Source organism: Rhineura floridana, chromosome 1 (assembly GCF_030035675.1).
Source record: "Rhineura floridana isolate rRhiFlo1 chromosome 1, rRhiFlo1.hap2, whole genome shotgun sequence".
Taxonomy (NCBI): domain Eukaryota; kingdom Metazoa; phylum Chordata; class Lepidosauria; order Squamata; family Rhineuridae; genus Rhineura; species Rhineura floridana.
In genome coordinates, this window is record NC_084480.1 from 125,561,200 (window position 1) to 125,585,390 (window position 24,191).

Sequence of the window (24,191 nt, forward strand, 5' to 3'; positions counted from 1 at the left end):
CAAAGGGGCAGATAGTCCCTTCCTCCAGCCATCAAACCAAGCGAAACCAAGCCAAGCCTAGTCTCTGCTAGAAAAAAAATCCCCAACCTGTCTGGATTGTACAGCAAGCATTTAAATAGGTAATTTCCATAGAGGTTAAAAGGCAAGCCCAGTGAATCTCCTTAACCTGGCCACTGGGTCAGTTAAACATACAAGGTGGCATCCCCTCCCTTTCCCCATAGTTGAGCCTCTGTTGGAGCTAGAGATGATTTCCTAGGTTCCCAACTTGTCTTGCAGGTATAGCACAATTAAGGGCTAATACCATAGAAATTGTGCTACCATAGAAATTATTAGGTGAGCCTTAGATAGTTTACTTACTTAGGGAGCAGAAGAGATTTTGGCAAATGGTAATCTTGGGGGGAAGGAATTACTGAAATGGTAATCTTGGAGGGAAGGGAGGAGATTCTCTAGGCTTGCCTTTTAACCTCTGTAGTATTAACCCTTACGGAAATCTCTCAAGCTATGAATTCTCTTACGATCCACTCATAAAAGTATGATACTTTTCCATTTTTTAATTCACAGATTTTTATTTAAAATACAACACTACAAGAAAAGAGCTTGCATTCCAAAATATTGTCTAGGTTGAATTTTACCTGCCCCCAGCACTAAATCTATGGATCCCTTTAAATGTCCTTCCATCCCAGTACTTCAAGCCCAGGATGCCCACACCCCATGAGAATATCATCTTTTAAAGATTATTATTCCTTCTGCTCTCTCTCTCTCTCTCTCTCTCTCTCTCACACACACACACACACACACACACACTTGCCCCACTTTTTCTTTAAGCAGCTCGCCCCGCTGTCACCATGACCATCACCACCACCATGCTTATTAACATTAAGAATAACATTAACAATAACCTTATCTTCCACTGGGGAAAAAAGAGAACCAGTAAAAGCGGATGACCATGATAAACAAACATGGAAGAAAACCTCCTACCAGTCTGTGATCAAACCAGCACTGACAAGCGGATCCCATCCTGCCCACAAATATTAAACCTCAGCTCACTAATCGTACTGTCTGCACATTCTTTACCAAACTCAGCTAGGCATCAGGACTGCTGTTAGTCCATTTCCACACTCCTAAAGGGAAAGGGGGGGCTCCCTCCGGAAAGACGGAGAGTAGCCATCCTTCTCCTAGACCTAGAGCTTGGAAAAGTTACTTTTTTTGAACTACAACTCCCATCAGCCCCAGCCAGCATGGCCACTGGATTGAGCTGATGGGAGTTGTAGTTCAAAAAAGTAACTTTTTCCAAGCTTCTCCCATATGTCTGCTCTGGCACTGAGGGAATGGCAGGCCAGACCAATCACTCTGTCACTAGTAACATTCCTGAGCTTTAAAAAGGCAGAAAACACAAGAAGGGCCCCAAGGAACCCTTTTGGTTTACTATTTACAGTCCTTGCACTGCTCGCATGCCCGTCATGTGCTATAGTTCCTGCTGGGTGACACTTTATGGCTGCTGTGAGGTGCTGCAGAACGCCATGGAAGAATTGGCCAGCAATGCGAAGGACGGGTTATAGTGGCTACGCAGCTGCCTTGCCTCGCTTCAAGCCCTGACATGCAGGGAAGTGAAAGAGGTTAGATGTGCAGTGCTCAGCAGCCTGTTTTGCTGGAGTGCCTGTTGCTTTTCTACAGTGAGAAGCCAAGTGCCAGAAGCTGTGCCAGCAGAGGAAAGCCATCTCTCCTCAGGAACGCTTCAGGCTTTGGGGTTAAAGCGTAATCAGAAATGCTGGCTGGGACCTGACCTGAACTGTTGCCTCTCTCCCTCAAAAGAAATAAGCTGCTTAAGTAACACTGGAATGCCATTACAACAGCCCCAAAGTGAACACAGCACACGGCCTGTTGTTTGCTAACCAGGCATGGCATGGCTGCCACTTTCTGAGACAACTTAGCTTGTTGGAGTGGGAAGGTGAACACTGCTGACCTTTGCCTAAACTTTGAAGGAAAGCCCCTTTTACTTTTTGTGACATCATAGGAACACGAGACGCTGCCTTATGCCGAGTCAGACTGTCGGGCCATCTAATTCAGTGGTGTCTGCACTGACTGGCAGCAGCTCTCTGGGGTTTCAGGCAGGGCACATTCCCAGCTCTACCTAAAGGCCCCAAGGATTGAACTGGGGACCTTCTCCATGCAAGGCAGATCCTCTACCACTGAGATATTGCTCTTCCCAAATCAGGGACCTGGGCTGATTAAGCCACATTTCCAAACCCCCTGATTAATGCCCACTTTACTCGGCTGAAAGAAAAAAAACCTGGGCGAAGGGACTTAATATCCATCATTGGGGGCAGAAAAGGAAAGCAGGTCTGTTTGAGGGAGAGATTTCCTTGCTTATCTTCTGCTTGGCTCTGGCTGCAATGTCAGACTTCAATATTGAATTAATGCTGCTGCAACCTTGCTCTTCCTGCTGGGCTGGGCTCTTGCATTCTGTGGAGCAACCTCAAAAGGTTAGCCTGCAGGTAGGCACAAAAGGTCTGCTATTGCTCCCCTTTCCAGGTCTAGTCCAGGAGCTGTGCCCCGCTTCGCAGCCAGACTGGATGCTCCTCTGCGTTTGACAGCCAGCCTCACCACCAGCCAAAAGGAGGATGCTTTTTGCCTGGGATGTTTTGCCTGTCAGAAAACTGGCCTGGGAGCAAAACTCCACGAATCAAGGCTGATTCCTTCTTTACCCAAAAGAGCTGGCCATGCTGTGAGCCACAAGGGGGATTTTTTGTCAGCACGAGACTTATTGCCAGAAGCCAAACAAGGGAACCAGTTCTGGTGTCCTCCTTCATAGGACAGTCAGTGGACTTGCAGCAAAAGGCAGTGAAAAACTGCTAGCGAAAAGCAACAGATCTTTCTCTCCCTCCCTTCTTTGTGAACTGAGAAGAGTATCTTTTTATGATAGAGGCCATTGCTGCTTTGGCAAACTAAGCTGCCAATTCAGTGAGGGGTTCTGGAGAGATTAACTCCGAGGAAAGGTGAGCACCCATCTAGCGAGTCTCAGTTCACCACAGAGAAGGTCTCTCCAATGGAGGCAGAGTTGGAAGGAGTCGCTGGCATTCCCATGCACAGGATCTCTGTGTCCCCTTGCTGAGGGATATTTTTGTAGAAAATAGCCTGCTAATCCATTTTCTGAGCCCAGAGCTGGGCTGTTGGAAGGAGGAGGCTATGTCTGTGATAGGGGTGGAAAGATCTGTCTGTTGTGGTTCTCTCAGTTTCTCATTTTTCCAATGTTAAATACATTTCTACAGTGATCTGTGAATTTTTTTTAAAAAAAATCCTCATGAAAATTCTCTACCATTTTAGTGCGAATTTCTCCAAATAAACACATTTTTGTATGCAGTTTTGACAAAGGCACACATTTTAGCAAGCTATTTCTCATCACTTCATGGCTTTTTGCATGTTATTTTCACTCATGTATTCCTTTTTATGCACACTTTCACCTAATATATGCATTTTTGTAAATGTTGTTTAGTTGGGGGACTACATCCCAAAATTCTAATAAATGCAAATTTTGAAGGATGGCTGAGTTTCAGTTCTCATATTGTTTCAGAAAGTGCGAATTTGATAAACTGCTTGAAAGCGAACTGAGTTGAAATTCTCACCCATCCCTAGTCTGTGATGTGATAAACCTCCTCTCCCTACATGTTGGCTGAAGAGGATCTGGGGAGAGGCGGCAGGGAGGAAAGTGGAGGTGGTCTCCTCTTTCTGCGAAGCACTTCAACTGCTTCTGAAAGAGAGAAAACAGAATGCTCTGTGTGTGTGTGTGTGTGTGTGTGAGAGAGAGAGAGAGAGAGAGAGAGAGATGGCCTTGCTACTCCTCCCCCCTTGCCAAAAGGCTGTGCAGATTGGAGGACCCTAGAGTGATGGGCACCACTGCAATGCCAAGTGGTCTAAAAGTACAGTAGGGCCTCGCTTTACAGCGGTCTCAATTAGACGCAATTAGACTAAAGCCCCACTCATAGGGCGCTTGTTCCGCTTTTATGGCGGTTTTTGGGCATCGTGCACCATTCTATTCAATGGGTTCCGCTTTACAGCAGTTTTCGCTTTACAGCGGGGGTCCGGAACATAACCCGCCGTATGAGTGGGGGCCCTACTGTACTCCTTCTCATCTCCCCTGTCTTTTTGGGATAGGCCTAAGGCCTATAAAATACTCCAAAGCAGTAACTCAGGAGCTCTTCTCTAAAGACTGAGCCAAAAACTGAAACTGGAGGCTTCTTCCTCTCCTGGAAGGACATAACATTCCCCCCCCCGGATACCCCTGCCTTCTTCTTGAATACAAATTAACCCTTTGCTGTCTGCTTCACCACCCTGATGATCAAGAATGTAAAGTACTGTGTTAGGCTGGAGACACACACTCAATGAGAAACTGCATTAGTGGCACTCTGCCTGACCTGCTGTTCTGTCTAAGCCTCTGAGTAAGCTGATATTTGGCTTTTCATAGGCCACCATGAAATTCCATCCCAAAAAGCAAAATGTAACATAATTTAATATTATTTTAATAGTGTTGATATGCCATAAGACATCTTTTATATTATATTTTCACCTTTTTCCAGGACGTCCCCAAGGCAGGAGCTCACATTATTCTGCTCTAGTTATAATATAGAACAGTTCATTGGACCAAAATATGCAATCACTGTGCAGTTAGATGCCTTCAGTGTGAGAATGGTGAAATGATAGCTGTCTTGCCCAGAAAATAAACAGGACTTTTCAAGCATTCCTCAACATATTTTCCTAGCACTACACTTGAAGAGCCCCATTGACTATGAACCAGGTGCCCCCCCTTCCCTGCCACTCTGTCCCCTTACACACACACTCACACAAAATCTCATTTTGAGAGAGGCTGCAGAGTGCTCAGTTCCACCCATGGAAGCCCTGAAGGCCTCTCCTTAGCCTGGATTACAGGCCTTTCAGGAAAGGCTGACCCAAGACATTTTACTGCCTGAGGCAGACCAGTAAATGTCCCCACCTCTCAAGGTGCATAGTACCCAAGGTTATAACTTCCTTGTGTGTGGATGATTCCTTCTTTGCTTTGTAGGGAGGTGGTGGCAGAAGAAAATGGCTTTCATGCCCTTACAAATGTTCATACAAAACCACTCCAAAACATGAGCTCCAATCTGCAATGCATTGACCATGTACAGCTACCATTCTGCTTTGTGCCATTTGCAAGTTCCTGGCAAGTCTTTCAGGGTCAAGCTCTTGGACATGACTTGAAGAGAAAAAAAACCCTGAGGGTTGCAAAGATTTGCTTCATGAAACAAGGCGCAGCAGTTCGGCGACCGTTGTGGGACATCTAAATGGAAAGATCACATGAATAATGCATGCCATATTGTAAAGATAACAAAAGCACAGTGGGGGAAGCCAGCCTTGTCACTATTTCCCATGCAGATGTTTAATTGGAAATCTAAATAATGCATTAGGCTCTCGGCTTTGGAATCAGTCGCTGACGCTCTGCTGATCTGTTTTTGGATCAGCGAAGGGTGAGATGAATTTCCAGAGACACACTCCACAGTTGCTTTGCTTGAACTCTAAGGCAAACATAGCTAACATTTGGGCTGTTTGTGAGCACAACAGAACAAGGGCTTTATTTTTGGGCACTGCATCTGAACATGTAGTCAACCAACCAACCAACCAAATAAATAAATAAATTTAAAATATTAAATAAAAGTGCAAGGATAATTCAACAAACACACCATCAATTTAGACTTAATAAAGTCATTTAAAGAGCTTTAAATTTTGTTAACAAACAAAAACAACATGGAAAGGGAACAAACATGTTTAACTGTTTGATTTTTATTGACAATATTAATGTGCATTTTATATTCTTTGTGAGCCACTTAGAGGTTTTATTTAAAGTTAAGAAGTATACAAATTTTGGTAAATCAAAACCAAGTCTGGCAGTGACTCCCACTGGGATTAACATCAGGCCAAGGGAGGGAGAAAGGAAGCTGTTGAGTAAAGGGGAGCCATGACACCTGTTTCCCTGATTGTTTTCCTGTTTCTGTTAAGCTGAGTTATGAATATTTACAACATTTCACTTTTTACATAAAAAGGAAGGCACACACAGTATTCTGTGATATAATGAATTGTGGTTTTGAGATGCTGAGAGAGCTAGATGAATCCTCTGGCAGTGATTGGCTAAGCTACTCTCATGTCAAATGGGGAGGGAAGTGATTCAGTCAATGCTCCTTTAATTTAATGAGGAAAGGCTGGCAAAATGTATCCGTTTTCAGCTACACACGGGGGGGGGGTACTGGAAGCAGCCAGGATGCAGTTCTTCTAACCTTTCACTGCAATGCCTTGCAAATCCTGAAGGAGGAGAGTGAATGTGTCTTTCCCTAACATAGAAACACACACAGTCAGCTCAGATGCATTTCAGGGACTTTGAGATCCCTTTCTTCTGCACAGAATAATCTAAATCCAAGATGAAGTTCTTGGTTTGCTTCTGACACTCTGCTCTGTGGATTTCCACCAGCCTCCCTCTCCTGAAGTTCAGCTTCAAGAGTGATAATTCCATGTTGCCCTTAAGGCACTGGTGGCCAACCTGTGGCCTTCTAGATGGCGTTAGACTACATATCCCATCATCCCTGTCCATTGGCCATGCTGGCTGGGAATGATAGGAATTGGATTTCAGCAACATCTGGAGAGCTTGCCCTCCATTGCTTTAAGGAGACTTTTTGTTTCGGTTGCCAAAGTGCCTGTAGGTTCTTCAGGAGATAAGAGTATCCTGCTGCTTTCCTTCCTCCAGGAATAATCTAGGTATAATATATATTTTAATCACTTAAATGAGGCCTGGGGTGGAGCCCATTTATGCCCAGCGGTGAGCCTACAGAAAACATAGTTAATTTAAGGTGTACATAGCTCTTACATAAGCTTATGATCTGTTCCATCCCACCAAGCAATGCCATTAGCCCCACAGATCACAATATGCTCCAGATGACAAGGGTGCCACAATATGAAAGGAAGAAGTAATTTACATATATAGCAGGTAACTCAAGAAAGTGAGGCAAACCCCAAACAATACATATGAAATCAAGCTACACTTATGAATTACACAGGCATTAAGCATACAGGGAGGAAAAAATCAATTTTACAAATGGGAAATATTGAGGCCGAGTAATTCAGTGGGCAATTAATCCATGCCAGGGAACTCAACAAAATATGTGCTGAGGAAATCATTCAAGAAATGAACCAAGCACACAGTAACTATGTCCTGTAAGAGCAAGTTCTTAATATTCCATAATATTCTGGTATAAACAAGAAATCTGCAACACAGACTATTTGTCACTCCAGATACCGTGCTGTGCTAGAGGCAGAAAGCAATTTAGCCTCCACTTCAATAGTGCCCCCTATATAAGCAAGTGGCTACCATTCACTCTTAAAGGGAAAAGCAATGTGTTTCGCTTGGAGATCCTGTTGCATTAAGGACAAAACCTGTGCTTTACACTTGATGCAACAGTATTTCCTCCCAACCATTGCAGACTCTGTGGGATGCACTTTATCATGGGATGCAGAGCAACCAGCAACACACTGCACTGCAGTCTGCAGGGATACTTACAATATAAAGGTCCTCCATCCACCAGCTCACACACTGCCCATTGTTGTGACATGGATTTTTGCTAGTCCACCCAGCATACAATTATGGACATGATCAAACTACCAGTTGGTGGCTCCATGTCAGCAGGTCATTGGAATCTGCTCTGGATTTTAGTCTGAATGCTCAAGGAGCTGTCAGAGGTGCTGAAATGTATTTCCAAAATAGATTCAGAACCTTAGAGAGCTCCTTGAAAGTTCTGAGTACAACCCGGAGCAGATTTCACTGCCCTGCTGACATGGCAAATTACCCATTGATCATGAAGCTTTCAGCTCAGCCTGTGCCAATAATGTGAGGGAAGCGACGGCAGGCTGGGCTGGATTCAAGTGTCCATTTCTGCCAGAAACAGTATAACTGAACTTCTTAATTACCAGAATTCTGTGCTTGTGGTTCCTGATCTAATTATGGAAATGCGAGCAGCAGGCCAGTTGCATATAACTCCGATTCTCAAACAGCAACCACTCAATTCAAGGTGCTTATGTTAACATTTAAAGCCCAGCACAGCCTGGCCCCCAAATATGTGAGGGAACAATTTCCCCTGTATACCAGCCTATGTGTTAAGATCAGTGGAAGGGGATCTTCTACTGGTTCCTGTGTGACATGTGGAATGCAATGTGGTGGCCCATAGGAGAAACTTTCTTCAAAATGCACTAAGCCATGTTTCATTCTGCTGACTTGGGCCCTGAACCTCTCCTCCAATGTCCTGCCCTTATGAATCTGGCTAAGAACCATGTGCATAGCCCGTGTCTGTACAGTGCCAAGCCTGACTGAGGATAGGGCTGTGTTTGGGGGAGATGTACTCTAAAATTCAAAATTATCAACTTTCTCAACCCATTCTCATAAAGCCATAATACCTATGAACCCTAATATATGCCATTTTAATGAAGCAATAGCACTCATTGTTACCAAAGAAAACACACAGGAATAATGATTTCCTTTTTATTAACCTTTATTTTTGTAGGAAAGTATTTTTCTTTTTGCGTCTCAACAGATGAAATTCATAACCTTGTTTTCTGGTAAGACAATTCAAACATACAAATCAATTACAACAATGTGCTTTTCAGCTTTTTTTTTCTCATTTAAATAACCAACAGTTTTGAAGGACACAGACAATAGGGCTTTAGCAGAACAATGGTACAATTAAAACAGCTTTCAGTGAAAAGCAACGTTCAGTAGTTGAAGGGAAAATGAGGAAAGAGATTTCTATTATTTTTGGTTTTTTATCAGCAAAACCTGGAATAAAAAACTAATAATACCAGTGAAAGCAAGGGCGGTGGCTGGAATTCTGGTCTGTAGGAAATCAGGAAAGTGTATTTTACACTGAAAAAACATGTAGTAGTAATAGGGTCGGCAGGCAGAGAAGAATAAATTTTTCATAATATAGTATGTCAGTCAATCTCCATGCTCACTTTTTCTTCACAGCATAATAAAAGGTGCTTTTAATATCCCTTTCCCCCTTGAGCTTACTAGTATCAATTATGTTCCTTGGTTAGTACTTGATCAAACTTTCCCACTCCCCTTAGATAATAATGGAAAAAATATGTTTCATACGCCTGACATTTGTGGTGCTTCATTTAATTCAGTCTGTAAGCACAATATTCAAACATCTCAATCTTTTAATTGATCATGATCTTCACAACATCCTTGAGAGTAGGCAATACTGCATATCCATTTTATTACATATAGCGTTAACTCTCTCTCATGCATGCACACGCATATGTATGCTCTACACACACACACACACACACACAGAGAAAGCCCACTTTTGAAATTTTCTGACACACTAGGTATATTCACCCAGTTATAACTTACAACATTGCAATCCTACGATTCTGGCTGTTCCATCGTCTAAACATTAGCCCTCAGAGAGAAACCTTCATGACAGAAGAGCTACATTATAGGAACTGCAAACAAACCAATGTCTTAAGAAGGACTGTCCACTGACCCAAAAGGTTGCTGGTTCGTGGGGAGTTACTAAAGTCCCATGCTGTAGTAACACCCTTCTTAGGCCCTGCATTTGCTTGGTTCACACTAAACAGTCAATCTGGAAGTTAAACTGCTTCAGGATTGTGAAAAGATAAATGAAAAACCAGCATATCAGGGGAACCGCTGTGTAAGAACTCTCTGCATTGACATTAGCTTTCCGTATGCAAGTACAGAAGTTTTTTTTTTTAAAAAAAGGTATAAGAAAGATCCCCACCAGCATTATGAAGGTATACCTACAAACTGTAGTTCTACTAGCTCATCTTCTGTTAGTGCCATGCAAATGAGAGAACTGCTGCCATCTCCCATGCGACGTCTTTCCTTTTTAGACAATGTTACTTCTGGACAGGCAGCCTTTTTCATAGAACCATTTGAGGTGACATGTAGAATCTCATGAAGTGAACAGAAAAACATCCGTTTGCTTCTGTTTCTCTTAGGCCCAATATACACAGACAGCCATCCGGATGACCACTTGAAATGCAATTGCATGGAGGCCGTTTCATATGGTAAAACAATTTGCAAGCAGTGATGTCTCTTGTAGCTTTCACAGTTTCAGGACATCACCAGCAACCCTCAGCCCTCCCTTTTTTGGCAGGTTGAGATCACATGGTGGAAATGGCCCAAACAACATGGAGAACCACTGACATAAAACGGTTTGGAAACCATGCAAATAAGTTCATCAAAGTAGCTAGCAGAGACAAAAGGTTTATTAGCCCTTCTGCTATATCCCGAGTCAGACCTTAGTCCATCTAACTCAGTATTGTCTACCCTGCCTGGCCATACCTGGAGCTGCCAGGGATTGAATCTGGGGCTTTTTGCATGCATAGCAAGCGTTTCATTACTGAGAAACAGCCTTTCTCCATATATCAATGATAGTCATCTGAGATGTCTCAACAGTTGCAAGGAAGAAAAGGAACCAGCAATATTTCAAATCACAAAAGCTTAACTGCCTAGTCTACTTGCCTGAAGGTCATGCTACTTTCTTCCTCAGCTAAATACAAGTCTGGCTTGTGGTTCAATAAGCCACCAATGTGGCTGTTTCCATGTATGAACTGGGTCTTAGACTTTGTTAATTGGTTCTGCCCCTAATGCTAGCAACTCATGACCCCTTCAGATATATATGTTCTGGTTAATTCATTCTTCTTTATAAAACCAAAGAAAGGCAAGGAAGGAATTAGCTTTGGATACCCAAATCATATTGATAGTTTACCAGATGACAGCATTGATGTCCATGAAAAAAAATATCTTTAGTTTAAACATAAATTGGCATAAATACATAGGATGACTACCAATTTGCATCAGCAGAGGACATGGGTGCAACAGGACCACTGTATAAAGTAGAAACTATTTAATATAAAGGAAATAGAGTTAGTTTTTCACATCAAGATCATTATTAATTCCTAGCCTGACACTAAATATCCTAGGTACTCCCCTAACATATCAATATAACCACCTTAATTCTAGTCATGAACCTATTAGGACCGAGTGGAAAATATGGAACATTTTTCAGCTTTTTTGTATCCTGTCATCTAAAGCAATTTATTAAACTAAGATTTATATAAAGAGACCCCCATTAGCAGCAGTTAACAAATGAGCAACTAAAAGGTACTAGGAGAAAATAATTAAGCTGAACATTGCTATTAGTTTAACCCAGGAAGATTTTAAAAGTAAGCAGAAATTAGTAAAACCAACGAGAGAAGGCAAGATAATGCTTTGGAAAAATACCCCCAAACCAAATATAGGATGTTACTCCTAGTAAAGAAGTCTTGAGGGAGAATTTCTGTAGACACACAGCTTGCATTTAGTTTCACAGCTATCACGATAGCCTGATTATTTGCAATTTCATGTGTTATTCTTTCACAAAGACAGTTACATCTCTTTAATTAACCACAGTAAGCCAATGTTTGGCCTTTGAGATAGAAGCTTGTACATTATCTAGTACAGTGCCTGCCTCGCCACATTGGCTGCTATTGATATTATCTGTTCATTATAGGGTGATAATTTCTCAGTCAAGATGGAAAACAACATGGCTTATATCACAAGGCATGAAAACCAGAACCAGGGCCTCCGTTTTCAAGATAGTGTGCCTTTAGCTACTAGATGCTCCTGCTTGACTGGTCATTGCTTGTAGATTGAATGCTAAGTTAGATGGATCACTGGTCTGACACAGTATACTTATTGCATTGTTAATCAATGGGGGAGGGAATCAATACCAGGACTCCACTGCATTTCATGACAGTTGTTGGAATAGGAAAAGTAAGCTAGTCAGAGAACTTCTAATTGGACTGATGCCATCAGTCACTAATCATGGGAGATGAATGGAATCACTAGCCATCCAGCTCATTTGAAAAGAGCAGTGTGTTGTTGTAGAAGATCAGACCAACTTATCTGGGGAGGTTTTCAAGGCTTATTTTACATTGAAAAATGTGTGTCCTACTTTCAGCAGCAAGAGAGATTTTTTTTACACATTGTCCCTAGGATCCACTTCATCTTCATCCCTTGGTTTGTAATGATGTATTTATCACAACATATAATCCCTGAAACCACAACCTATGTGATATTCATTTACCTGAAACATTGTCTCTAACATTTAGGTCCAGAATTGTCTATTGTCTAATACTCTTTAGTTTAGTCTGCCCCTGTTCCAATTTCCTTGATAAATAACGTTGCCACTGCTTGCCCAAAATGAACATCTGAATCTCCAGTATCTACATGGCAGGGGGTTATGTGCCTATGCACCAAGACAGTTGTTGGCATTGTGAGCTGCCACACCCATGCAGAACACATCCATTTTGAGCATGTATGGCTTGTCCACACCCGGATAGGTGTGGGGCTCACATAGAGTTTACAACAGTTAAGACAACATTGTCAACATCCTTGCCTTACCACCTGATTGGATCGCCTTCCTTATAGGGTTAGGGCCAGTTGACAATATAAGGCTTGAACAGCCTCAAAACAGGGTGAGTGGTTGCAGGCCCAAAAGCCTCTCGAAAATTCTGAACAATTATTCAGAGCACACAAGCTGATAATATTCTGCCTGATTTAAGGAACCATTGTGTGAGGGGCAGTCTGAAGTGTTGACTGCTGGGGTCAAACATGAACGACGTGAATGCAATCAAAGTGAATTTTTGAAATGTAAATAGTTGTGAACAGGTAGGGTGGCATCAGCACTGGGAATGCAGGGAGTGGGTAGGAAGAATTTTACCCCTTTCTCCTTCTGCTCTAATTCTGACCGCCCCCCGGTTGTTATTTACATTAGGAGAAACCTTTCACTAGTGCTGAAGCAATGAGCAGCTTTAGGATGGACAATTTTCATTAGGCCCATACAGGAAGGGAAAGGAATAAATTCTTCTCACCCACCCCTCTGCTGCTGGCTGTATGTTAACTGCATTCATGCAGATCTGATTTGGCCCACGACCCTATCACTTTTGAACTCCCATGGTTGTAACCTGATGTGCTCCAGAATCTAGGCAGCATCCTCCTGGGTATGTCCCACAGTAAAGGAATCCATGCAATAGGCAAATTTGTCAATGAAGACTTCTTTTTTTACCATGTTACTGTAAGAGGAAAAACAGCTCTATCTGAAATTTGTTTGCTGTTGTTAAAAACGCAAATGTTTCCTCCAAAGCCAGGCAATCACTAAAATCCACTTAAAATATTCACTCTTGTAAATCAAAAGGTTATCTCCGTCATGGTAAACTCTTTGCGTGCCATTGCTTGTTCTTCTGCTCAAAGAAAGAATTCTCAAGAGGGCACTAAAGTAGATGCATTGAACAGACTTCTATAAAACATGGGTATCTTTTTAAAGAGGAAATGCTGTTTGTTTCTTAGTGATAGCCAAGCTTTGCATAATGGATGTATCCTATTAGTCTTTGTATACTCAGCTAATAGCTCATACGAAAAGGATTGTGGAGTTGCTAGCACTATAAAAGTTTAAAAGAAAAAGAAGACAGAGCTCATGCCATCTCTTGTGCTTTTTGAATATTACAAACAGCAAAGTTCCTGGAAAACAGCTTAGAAAAATATAACTTCCCTTTTCAAAGCAATGAGGTAAATAAGCCCTTCAAGCTGGTGATTACAGCTCTAACTAGCTAAATGAATCCCTCAGGTATCAATTACTGATCTGGCTCCTGCAATTCAAATACAGACCCCCCAGATACTCAGTCAAGGTGTTAAGCAGTCCATGTCGTATCCACTTTTGCAGAAGATTCATTTCCATTTCCTCATTGTTATCAGAGTAGGGATGGCACTATCTTGTTACTCAGTTATACTTTCTTCTTAATTACTTGAGCAGAAATTCCCCACTTGCAGCATAGTCTGTGTGTGGAGCATAGGAGACAAAAATATCTCAGTGAAAGGAAGAAGAATCTGCTCTGTAGTAACCGAGGTAGTTCATATTACATAAACACATTCACACACATACAACACACATGCACGCAAGCATCACATCATTGTGACTTGTACTTTGCATTGATTCTTCTGTGTGTTTCAAACTAATTCTTGTCCATATGCTTCCACTGTGGCATAAACAGAACTACCTTGAAATGTATTGTCACATCTTGGGATCTGTTAAGTCTAATGTAAATGTGCTCATACAAGTCTCATGAGAAGTATCTAAGATCTCTTGCACTGGGGTGACACTGTCACAGCCAAGTTTACTCACCCAGCTTTGCAAGTTTAGGGTTAATGATATTAGACTTCACACTAGTAATTTATAAGAATGGACCTTGGACATGTCATATTCTAGAGTCTGGAAACAGCATACAAGATGAAGCCTACCAGCATGACCAGTGGACATTCCTAAGCTATAGTAGGCCTCTCCACAATCTACTCTAGAGTGTGGGCAGAGTAGAATGAATCCATTTTTGCCTCTGCCAAATGTTCTTGGAGACAAACCAAGGAGTTCATCCAAAGCAAGTTTCAGTTAAGGGTACAGATTGTACCCACAGGAAGGTTTCTTCATAAGTAGGTTTCTTCTGGGGAACCCTTCTCCCTCCATTTACAAATGATTGTCTGGGACTATAGAATATCTGCATCTTTCACCATTTGTGGTCTCAACCTACAGCCCTTATTTTCTGATCCTGGTATTCTTAGAAGTCCAATGCTTTCACTTGACCCATATATTTCCTGTCATAGCCATCAGTGACTTTGCTTTGTGATATTCTGTTTATACCTGACACAGAAAGTTGGGTGTTTCTCTGTCCTCTTGTTCTTTGCATTCTGTTAAATATCCCACAAAACCTGTCATTCTCTTCCTTATCTTCTATATCTGTCCTCCTCTCTCTCTCTCTCTCTCTCTCTCTCTCTCAGCTAGCTGGAGAAGGTTTTGCTCAAATGCTGTCATTATGTTTTCTTTTATTTCTTGCTTAGATATTAATGACTTGCCTTGGCAAATCCCGTGACAGTTCCTTGTGTTATTCCAAATACTATGTGGGGATGTTTCCTCATCTGTCCAAAATAGCAGCATTATAGATCAGTACAGTAGTTCAATTTGTCTTAGTATATAGAGGCTCTATATAGAGGCTCTCAGATGGAGTTGTATCTGCTGTTCTGGGCACCAGAATTTAAGAATGTTATTGGCTGGAACATATCCAGAGGAGGGTTTTCACAGTGGTCCACCAGAAGCCTATGGAAAGCTCCTCAGCAGGACATGGGCACAACCACACTTTCCCCTACATCTTGTTGCAGTAAATTCCATTGTTTTACTGTGTACTAGCCTCTGTCCATCCTGTATCTCCAAATATTCAGCCTTATAATCCTGGATTCTGATATGATGAAAATATATGTCCACTTTCTCCAGCATCATGCATTGTTTTATACACCAGTCACCTTGGAAGGTGGTGGACTTTCCTTTGTTAGAGGTTTTTAAAGTAAATGCTGGATGGATATCCTTCATCAGCAGGACTTTGGACAAGATGACATTTGAGGTCCTTTCCAACTCAATTATTCTATTCTTGTAGAAGTGGTTGCCACACCTTCCTTTGTTGATCATTGGCTTCAAGAGAAGACACCAATGTCCTGGCCTGATAACTTGTTACAAGAGTTCCAAAGAACATACACAGCTCTCAAATCTACAAGGCTTTGCCTGTTCTTGTGAATGGATCAGCAGCTCCACAAGGCAAAGGTATATGCGTAGCTGCCTCTTTCATTGCAGTGAATAGGGAAACCCACAGAACGCACTGTATCGAACAGAAGTCTACATTTATTTATTTTGCTACACTATGCTTCATTTTCATCCCCCCTTTCCCTTGTGATTGTTGAAAAAAGATGAGAACTTGTAATAAAGATGTAATCTTTGATCCTCCCTTAGGGACTTTTACACATCTGAAGTATGGTTTATTGAGCTATGTGGGATACACTTCATGACTAAAACTTCTAAGAACAAAAACATGGGGCACAGCAATCCAGCCAAAGTTATACAGTGCGAGGCTCCTTTGAATGCAATGGGAAAACGAAGCATGTGCTTGACTCTCTCCTACTGAAATCAATGAGAAACAAACCAGCTTTCCAAATAAATCCATAAATGTTACTAGCCTTTACTAGCCCTTCTACTTCTGCAACACATCAATGAGTGAAAAGAATAAACTTTTGAAAAGCTGTCAATGAAAATGGGGAATGATCCATTGATTACTATGGCATTGGTTCTCATGCATAGAAAAGAATATCTTGAATGATCAGACATTTCTCAACTCAACTGAATTCACACTTCTATTTATTTGCTTTGCACTGGTTATAACAAAATGCACAGAAGAGAACAACTTATGAGATGAAAACTGGTCTTTGTTTTGTCTTCTCCTGGGTATTTTGTGTTTTATAGATAAAGTCTTGGAATAATTATAATGAAAACAAAAAGTAGAACATTTTCTTGACTCTGCCAAGGGTTGCCTTTCATTCTCTTTGGACTACCAAAGGAAAAAATGGAATCCTATTATAGGCTGGCATTTTATCAAAGCACCTGCTCATGTAAAATGAAAAAAAGAGAAAGCAGTGGGATGGGGGAATCCAGAATCATTCAAAAAGCAGATTGTTGTCAGCGTGTGATTGTCTCAAAAGCAAGGAGAGATATACAAAACTTGGCTGGCTCTTCTCTCTATAGGGAGGTCCCATCAAACGTACCAAACATGTAAACATTTTGAAGGTAAAATACTTTTGCAGAGGCTGCATATCTTAGGGGCAATTTGGATTCTGACATGTTATCCAAAATACTCCTCCTGGATGAGGCATTGTTTCATGGGGTTCAGTAAAATGTTCATGGCATTTGTGTGTGTCTCTCTCTCTGTGTATACTTGAAACGGCGATACATACCCTACAATTTCAGCTTTCCTGTACTTGGTGACCTCCAGATGTTGTCAGACTACAGTTCTCACCATCCCTGATCGTTGCCCATGCTGGCTGGAGCAAATGGGAGAAGTAGCCCAAAACACCTGGAGGGCATCAGGTTGGGTGAGGCTGCCTTTACTGAAGAAAATTCGTTCCATGTTTGTATCTTGCTCATCCCTACAACACACACCTGGAAGGGGAGGTAAGTCAGAGAGATCCAATGGCCAGAATCCAGAGCATGGATATTTTACAACAAACTACTCAAACTACTCACTTTCACTGAATATAACAGTAAGCTCGTGTGCATGAAAGAACATGGGGTACACAAATTGGAGCCGATGGATTGCAGCAAGATGTTAATTGGACTTCAGCTTCTATCAGCCCCAGCCATCATGGCCATTGGCGATGGATGACTGGACTTGCAGTCTAGCAATATGGGGCGGGGGTTGGAGAAGAAAAGAAGGTTCCCACACCTGATATAGGAACTAAATCAAGATCTTTCCAGGGCATAATCAAGGAGAAGATTCAATGGACCAAGCATTTTTGTAGGTAGTTTTGACTAATGTACACATTATTGCAAGCCATTTTTTTTATCATAGAACACATTTTTGCATGTTACTTTCATTCATGAATTCATCTTTATGCACCCCCCTAATATATGCATTTTAAAAACAGTGTTTGTCAAACTACATTGCAAAATTCAAGTAAGTGCGAATTTTGAAGGATGGCTGTGTTTTGTTTGTCATATTGTTTCAAAAAGTGCAAATTTGATAGATTCAGCTTGAATCAAAATTCTCACCCATCCCTAAATCCCATATAAAACTCTTGCATCTCCTTCATGAAGGATACACATGTTCCCAATGTAATAGCAATGACTTTTGGAAAGGACTGCAGCTCAGTGGCGGTTCACATGCCTTTTATGCAGAAGATGTGATTTAAACATTTTAAATAAAGAAAGAAGAGATTCGATCCCTCCAGGTAAGTTTGGGAAAGGAACTCTGGAGAGCTGCTGTCAGTCAGTGCAGACAACACTGAACTAGTGGAAAAAATGTAATGATTTCATTTCAGACAAATGTTGGTTGGAAACATTTCCTATATTGCCTGTGTTTCATGTCTAAAGCCACTCTAAATCAAAGCTGTCAATTGAGCAGCTTGCTCTGACTGATGACTATCGTGCCAAATAATGAGAAAACTCTAATGTAACTGTGGCAGGATAGGCTATCACATTAGTTTTTATACTTACCCAAACAATCCTATATTCAGGCAAAGAGAGGACTGGCAAAACAGAGACCAGTTTACAACTATTTTGTTAAATATTTTGACTTTCGCCTTCTGAAAGGGATGTTTGATTTCTAAACAAGGTGACAGAAGAATGCTGAGGAAGGAGCAAGTTTTCAGGAAGGTGATATAGCCATTTTTTAAAAAAGTGTGCAAGAATGGTTTTAAAAATACTGAAAGGCATAGGTAGAGATTTACAAATGATCCCCCAGGTTAATGCCTTGTGCTGTTAGCCTGTTCAGTCTGCATACAGAGTTCTTGCTTGCCTTCTATTGCCTAAAGGATTGCATGTTTTTTCCCCATTTGTAATGACAGGTGTCATTTTCCTAAGAATCGTCTCTACTCTCAGCATTCTTAGAAGTCTCATCTTGGCTCTCACTGCCTGTTTGAAAACTAACAGATCTGCATTACTGACAAAGGTGAAAGCATGTAACAAAAGAAGTTGAAGCTGGTTTATGTTTTGTCAGTCATCTGTTAATGTAGAAAGTTGCGGCTGATTGTGAGGATCTAGAGACCAACAAAATGCAGCAATGTTTCATTGTTTTTCAGATCATACATATGCACCCACCCACCCACGTGTGTGTGTTTGAGGGCCAAAAAATATTTCCAGCCAGATACACAGGCATGGCTGGAGATAATAATTTGGACAGAAAATCTTCTAAAACCAGAGGGCTGGAGGAGAAAAAAAGAAATTGAGAAAAAGCCAACTCTATTTCCTGCTCTTCAAAATACATGAATGGTTCATTCTTATTAAAATTAATGGATAGAAGATATCCAAAACTGCCAAGGTGACTTTGAAATATCTTCTTTTTCAGTAATCAGTCATGTAATTAATTCTTCTACTGTTAAAGTGTGTTATTCCTAACAGTGTTTATTCAGTCTTTAACCCTGACACACAATCAATCAGACTTGTGCAATTTCTGTATTGCTGAAACTCACCTATTTCACAGCACAGAGAGATTTAGAAGATGTTTGTGAATATGTGATTAGGATGGATTCAATGCCAGCCCAGCCCAGGTGGGGTGTACTAAACACACACACACACCCCTGTGATGGTTGGAACTCCTAATATATGTTCCACTGCTTGCGGACAGGATTCAGATTTAGTCTTCCTCAACTCTGGACCATTGCATGATCTTACAAATGTGATGGACTTCAAAACTATGAGTTGGGCCACTTCATGGCAGTCACAATATCCATTGTTTAGTCAAACAAAAGGAAGGGAAGAAAGCTAAGGGCTAAACTAGGTGTGCTGTGAAAGATCCAAGATGAGGACTGCTTGCCTTTCTTTTTTTTTAATAGCAGCTACAGGGACCTGTAAATCAGATCAGGACAGGTAAGGCACTGGGGAATCCACACCATTTCCTAGTTAAAGCAACATAAATCACCAAAACTACTTGCTTATTTGGGGAAAGGTTACATGTAGAAAACAAGTTTTTTCCATGGAGTAAGTACCAGCTTGTGAGTGTGTTTGCATGTGATTTTCAATCAGGAAACCAACACAGGGGTGGGGAGGTTAAATGCCCTACCCTAGCACCATTATCCCAATCCAATCTGGGCCACCCTAGTATTGCTAGTAATTAAAAAACAACACACAATCTTAATCATGGATCTCCTGTGTTACTTTTGTCCACACCAGAGCTTCCTGTGTGTTTGCAACTGTCTTCCCATTTAATATGCATAGTCCACATGACATTACCCTCAAACAATACCAATTTCAATGGGTTCCCAATATGGGGATAATCCAATAAATTGGGGGAAATGGAGCTGTAAACCACTCCACTCAGGGTTGCAGACAAATTGTTTCAGTGGTTTGGGGGGGGCAGGGGGCGGAGTGTATCAACTCTCACTTTCTGCTACTGTCTGTGGACTACTCTGGCCTAATCTGAATGGGGGAAATGTGGATTAACAGCTAAATAATGCTCAAATGTGGACGAGCCCTTAGATGTACCTTAATAGAAAAATCAGAGGTGAACTGTTTCAGCTGTATTGTAGCATTGTGAAGGAACTGAAGGAACAAGTTGTTGTAGCTGGACAACTCCAGTTTATAAACATTTATTACCAAAATTGTTTTGGTGGGAATATATAAACAGAAATGTTAACAATGCAACTGGCACTTAAAAAAAGTCTTGGCCTGCTGTTTTCAGTTTTAGAGAGTAGGAATAATTATTTTTGCTGTGAAGGTTTCAGCTGCCACTTCTCAACAGCTGGGTCCCATGCCACTCCAGTCATATCTCAAGGATGGAATCACACACTGGATACAAGGATTTCATCCACACAATCATTTTGCTCATATGGGCCACTAGGATGGACCTCATGTGATGCATAGTAATTTTATGGAATCCTACATGATAGACTGTTGGGATGGATTTTCCAAAGCCACGAATGAGCTTCAGAGGATGAGTAATCACTGGGTAATTTAAGCAGTGTTTTGGAGCCAGGAACAAGCCATGGGTAGGGCTTTTCCCATGGAAGATGACAACGATGGTTTCTGACACAACAACTAATGCAGTTATTATCCTGCTTTCAGAAAAACAAATCTTCCACCAACAAAAAGGGGCACTTCTACTGAACACAGAAAAGCTGGTATGAAGGATGGTAGTTTTTATTCATCTGTCCTTGTATCACAAAATGTACTAATAGCACCTTGCAATTGTAGTGCTCTGAGAAGCTGACATTCTTTCTGAAAGCTGTTATTCGTGCCAGACATTTCATGCTAGCTCATAAAATAAAGGTCATAGTTAGCTTTTGAACAACCTTATATTAAACCATGTTTATGCTGCAGTAAAGTCCACTGATGTTTATAAGAGTTACTTCCTAGTGTACATGCTTAGGATTGCAACCCAAGTTCAAATGAATGGAATCTCAAAAAGGGGGATTTACCCTCATAGTTTTTATTTCATAATAATATTTAATATCTATGTAGTCAAAACAGTTCACATACATTATCTCAGTAAGCCTTTTAACAAGGGCCATGTCATCATTCTCATATTGCAGGTGGTGAGGCTGAGAGAGGCTGACTTGCCTAATGCCACCTAAAAAACTGTAGCAGAAGTGAGATTGTAACTGAGGGTTTCCTGGTTCACAGCTTGGTCTCTTTGGCTGCTGTCATAACCCCATTGAATTAAATAGGCTGAGATTGTGCTGTTTGTCACTTTACAAACAGTTGGCCAAACTAGTCCTGCCAACACCAGGTTCAGAGGAAGGAAAGGGTTAACACTTGCTGTGTTCCTGATCATCACTGGTGCCCCCAGCAGCTTCTATTTGCTTTTTAGAAATGCAAAGACACATTTACTATCACATGTCTTATAGAAGATGAGCTAATTAGAAACTTCTACTGCTCTCATATCTTCCTCCCTTTCCTTGCCAAAATAATATAAACATAATATACACATGCTTACTCAGAAGTAAGTTTCAATGAGTTTAATGGGACTGGCTCTCACGTAAGTGTATATGGCAGCCTTCCCCAAACTGGTGCCCTTTGGAAGTTTTGGTAACTCCCATCAGCTTTAGCCAGCATGTCCAATGGTTAGGGATCATGGAAGTCGTAGTCCAAAACATCTGGAGCACATTAGGCTGGGGAAATCCTAATGTATAGTATTGCAGCTTTAGTAGTTAATCACTCAAGAAGATTCAAGATAGCATTATCTGTCAGTAACCTTCATTCTCTCGTTCTTAAGTATTTTCTGTCAGACATTTCTCACTAAGATTAAAATCCTGCATTGAGCTACTACACTACCAAAGACTTTGGTGCATCAGCAAGTCAATTCATAGTGACAACCCTCTCCTGTTTGAAACAAAACACACCTGAACCCAAAGCAGATACAACCATTCATTGCATCAGGAGGTCTAAATGGCTAATGAGTATGAGGCCACAAGGATGCATCTTATGCTTGCGAAATTTTTGGATAAGCTTACCTGTGTTGTTGCATGGCTATATGGAACTCTTCATGTATCAGTGAAAAACACAGAATACAGGATTAGATTCCTGAGCAAACAAAGTCCAAACAAAGAACAAAAAAAGCAAGAAGGGCTACAGAGACAAAATGGGAACAGACAAGGAATAAAATATTACCTATGGAAAATAAGAAAGCAGTAAGTATCACTAACTATGCTTTATAAGATGTACTACTGACTGGTTTTCCAATCATCACTGTGTACCATGATTTTTGCTATACCCCTGATGACATTTCATTTCAAGATGCAACACAAATCAAGTATCTATACAGCAAAGAAACACACTTCTCATTTCATATAGGCTTGATCTTATCTGGTTCAACAATTAATAGTTAAACTTCAAAACAATGCATTTTTGTCAACACAGCTTCTTTTTCAACCTATTGTTTCTTTCTCCTTTTTTTAAAATGCAATTTAAAAGGAGAGAAAAATATATCTTCCATTTGTATTTGAGTAAGCTTGCCTTAACCAGAATTTAAGAAAAAAGAACTTTATTGTTAGTAGTCAGTAAAAGCATTGTCACAAAAAAGAAAGGGGTCATTAGTGAATAATGATAATTACAAGGGAGAAGTAAATGAAATGTCTCCAAATAGCTATTCAGCTATCTTTTCCTTTTGTTTTGCTTATCTTAGCTACCTCTATAAAAGGATAATAGAATTACAGAAACCCTGCTATGTTATTCTTGAAAACAATCACTCATTTCTCAGAGTGTTTGCTTGGTAGGGGTCATTTAGTATTGTTAAAATTCCACAGTATCTTAAAAGCATAGACTGCTATTAAAGGTCTCTGGGGAGGAAAACGTTGCTCACAAAGCAAACCTCTGGCGTCTTTTACTTACTCCCTGATTTTATATAGTAGATACCTGTGATGTAAGCAGCATACATAGACTCCAACAAGACCTTGAAAGAAATCCATGATCCTGATCCATCTATTCCATCAGACATCTGCTTCAGTGCTGGACCTCCCTGAAAGTCAGGATCTAAAAGACTGATGGCTAATCCTGGAAGCAGCGTCAGATATTATGGAGAAGCAGGAGAGGAAGCACAGCATCTTGCACTTTCATTCTCTCTGCTCACGTATCTCCCCTTGCAGTGACATGCACGAGCTTTCTCCACCTCTAGAGCTCAGAGATGCATGTTTCACTTCGGATGTTTTATAGGAAATACAGAAGCGTGAATTGTGCATGCATCCTACCAGCCCTCTCCCAAGTTTGTAACATCCAAAGCCACTCTAAGGTCAATTCCCATTAACTCAGCAGTGTGGGCTGGAGGTTTCCCTTGACTTCTTCCCACGCTGCTCCAAGACCTTGTTGGTACAGCCACCATCTAGGTGGGCCAATTGCGCGTCTCTTTTCCACCTGACTGTCATCCTCCCACCTTGCTGGATGATCAGCCGGGGAACAACCATGCAATTGCCACCATTCCAGTAGTGCTATTATCCATATGATCCCTGTATAGTGTGGGAAGAAGCTTCAGATAAGCGGCTCTCAAGCTGCTGTCTCATGAATTGGGCCTGATGGCTAGTTCTTACATCTGGTTCTTACATTACAGAAGTAGAATCATTACTGTTTCCCCATGGTTGTTTTACATGGTGCTCTCATAATGTAAGAATATGTGGGAAGGACCAATGGTGTGATTGCTTCCCACATTAAAGTTGCCCTTCCCTTATTATGTTAATGCTCTAATGTTGCCAGACCAGTGGTGTGGAGCTCTACACCTCCACACCATAACATAACTCTATAATTAGACATGCTGCATGAACATGAATATGTTTAGGATGGGATGTAAAATCAACTTTGCACTAAACGTAATACCATAGGTACATATGCTGGTCTGACAGTAAACAATGGAGTTGAAACTACCTTCTATTGAAGTCGACAGATAATTTATATAAATGTTCCTATCTTGATTTGAAAACAAAGCTGTAAATGAAATGACACAACCTATATTTTGACTTTATTGCATTCTACATGCTATAGATTTAGAGAGAGAAAACTATGCCATTGAGCGGAAAATGCATTTAAATCCTTAAAAACTGCTTT

At 41.1% G+C, this 24,191-nt stretch overlaps 1 long non-coding RNA gene across 2 annotated transcripts in view; it reads right to left on the minus strand.

Moving 5' to 3' along the window:
- LOC133387217 (uncharacterized) overlaps positions 1–23,895 on the minus strand; it is a 115,405-nt gene extending 91,510 nt beyond the window's left edge. Inside the window, exons 1-2 of one of the 2 annotated variants that reach the window (XR_009763418.1) lie at positions 23,013–23,895; positions 22,112–22,226 (exon numbers count right to left, since the gene is read on the minus strand). This is a non-coding gene — a long non-coding RNA (uncharacterized LOC133387217). The remainder of the gene's footprint in view (positions 1–22,111; positions 22,227–23,012) is intronic. The other variant, XR_009763417.1, reaches the window with a different exon arrangement.
- Positions 23,896–24,191: the final 296 nt, after the last annotated feature.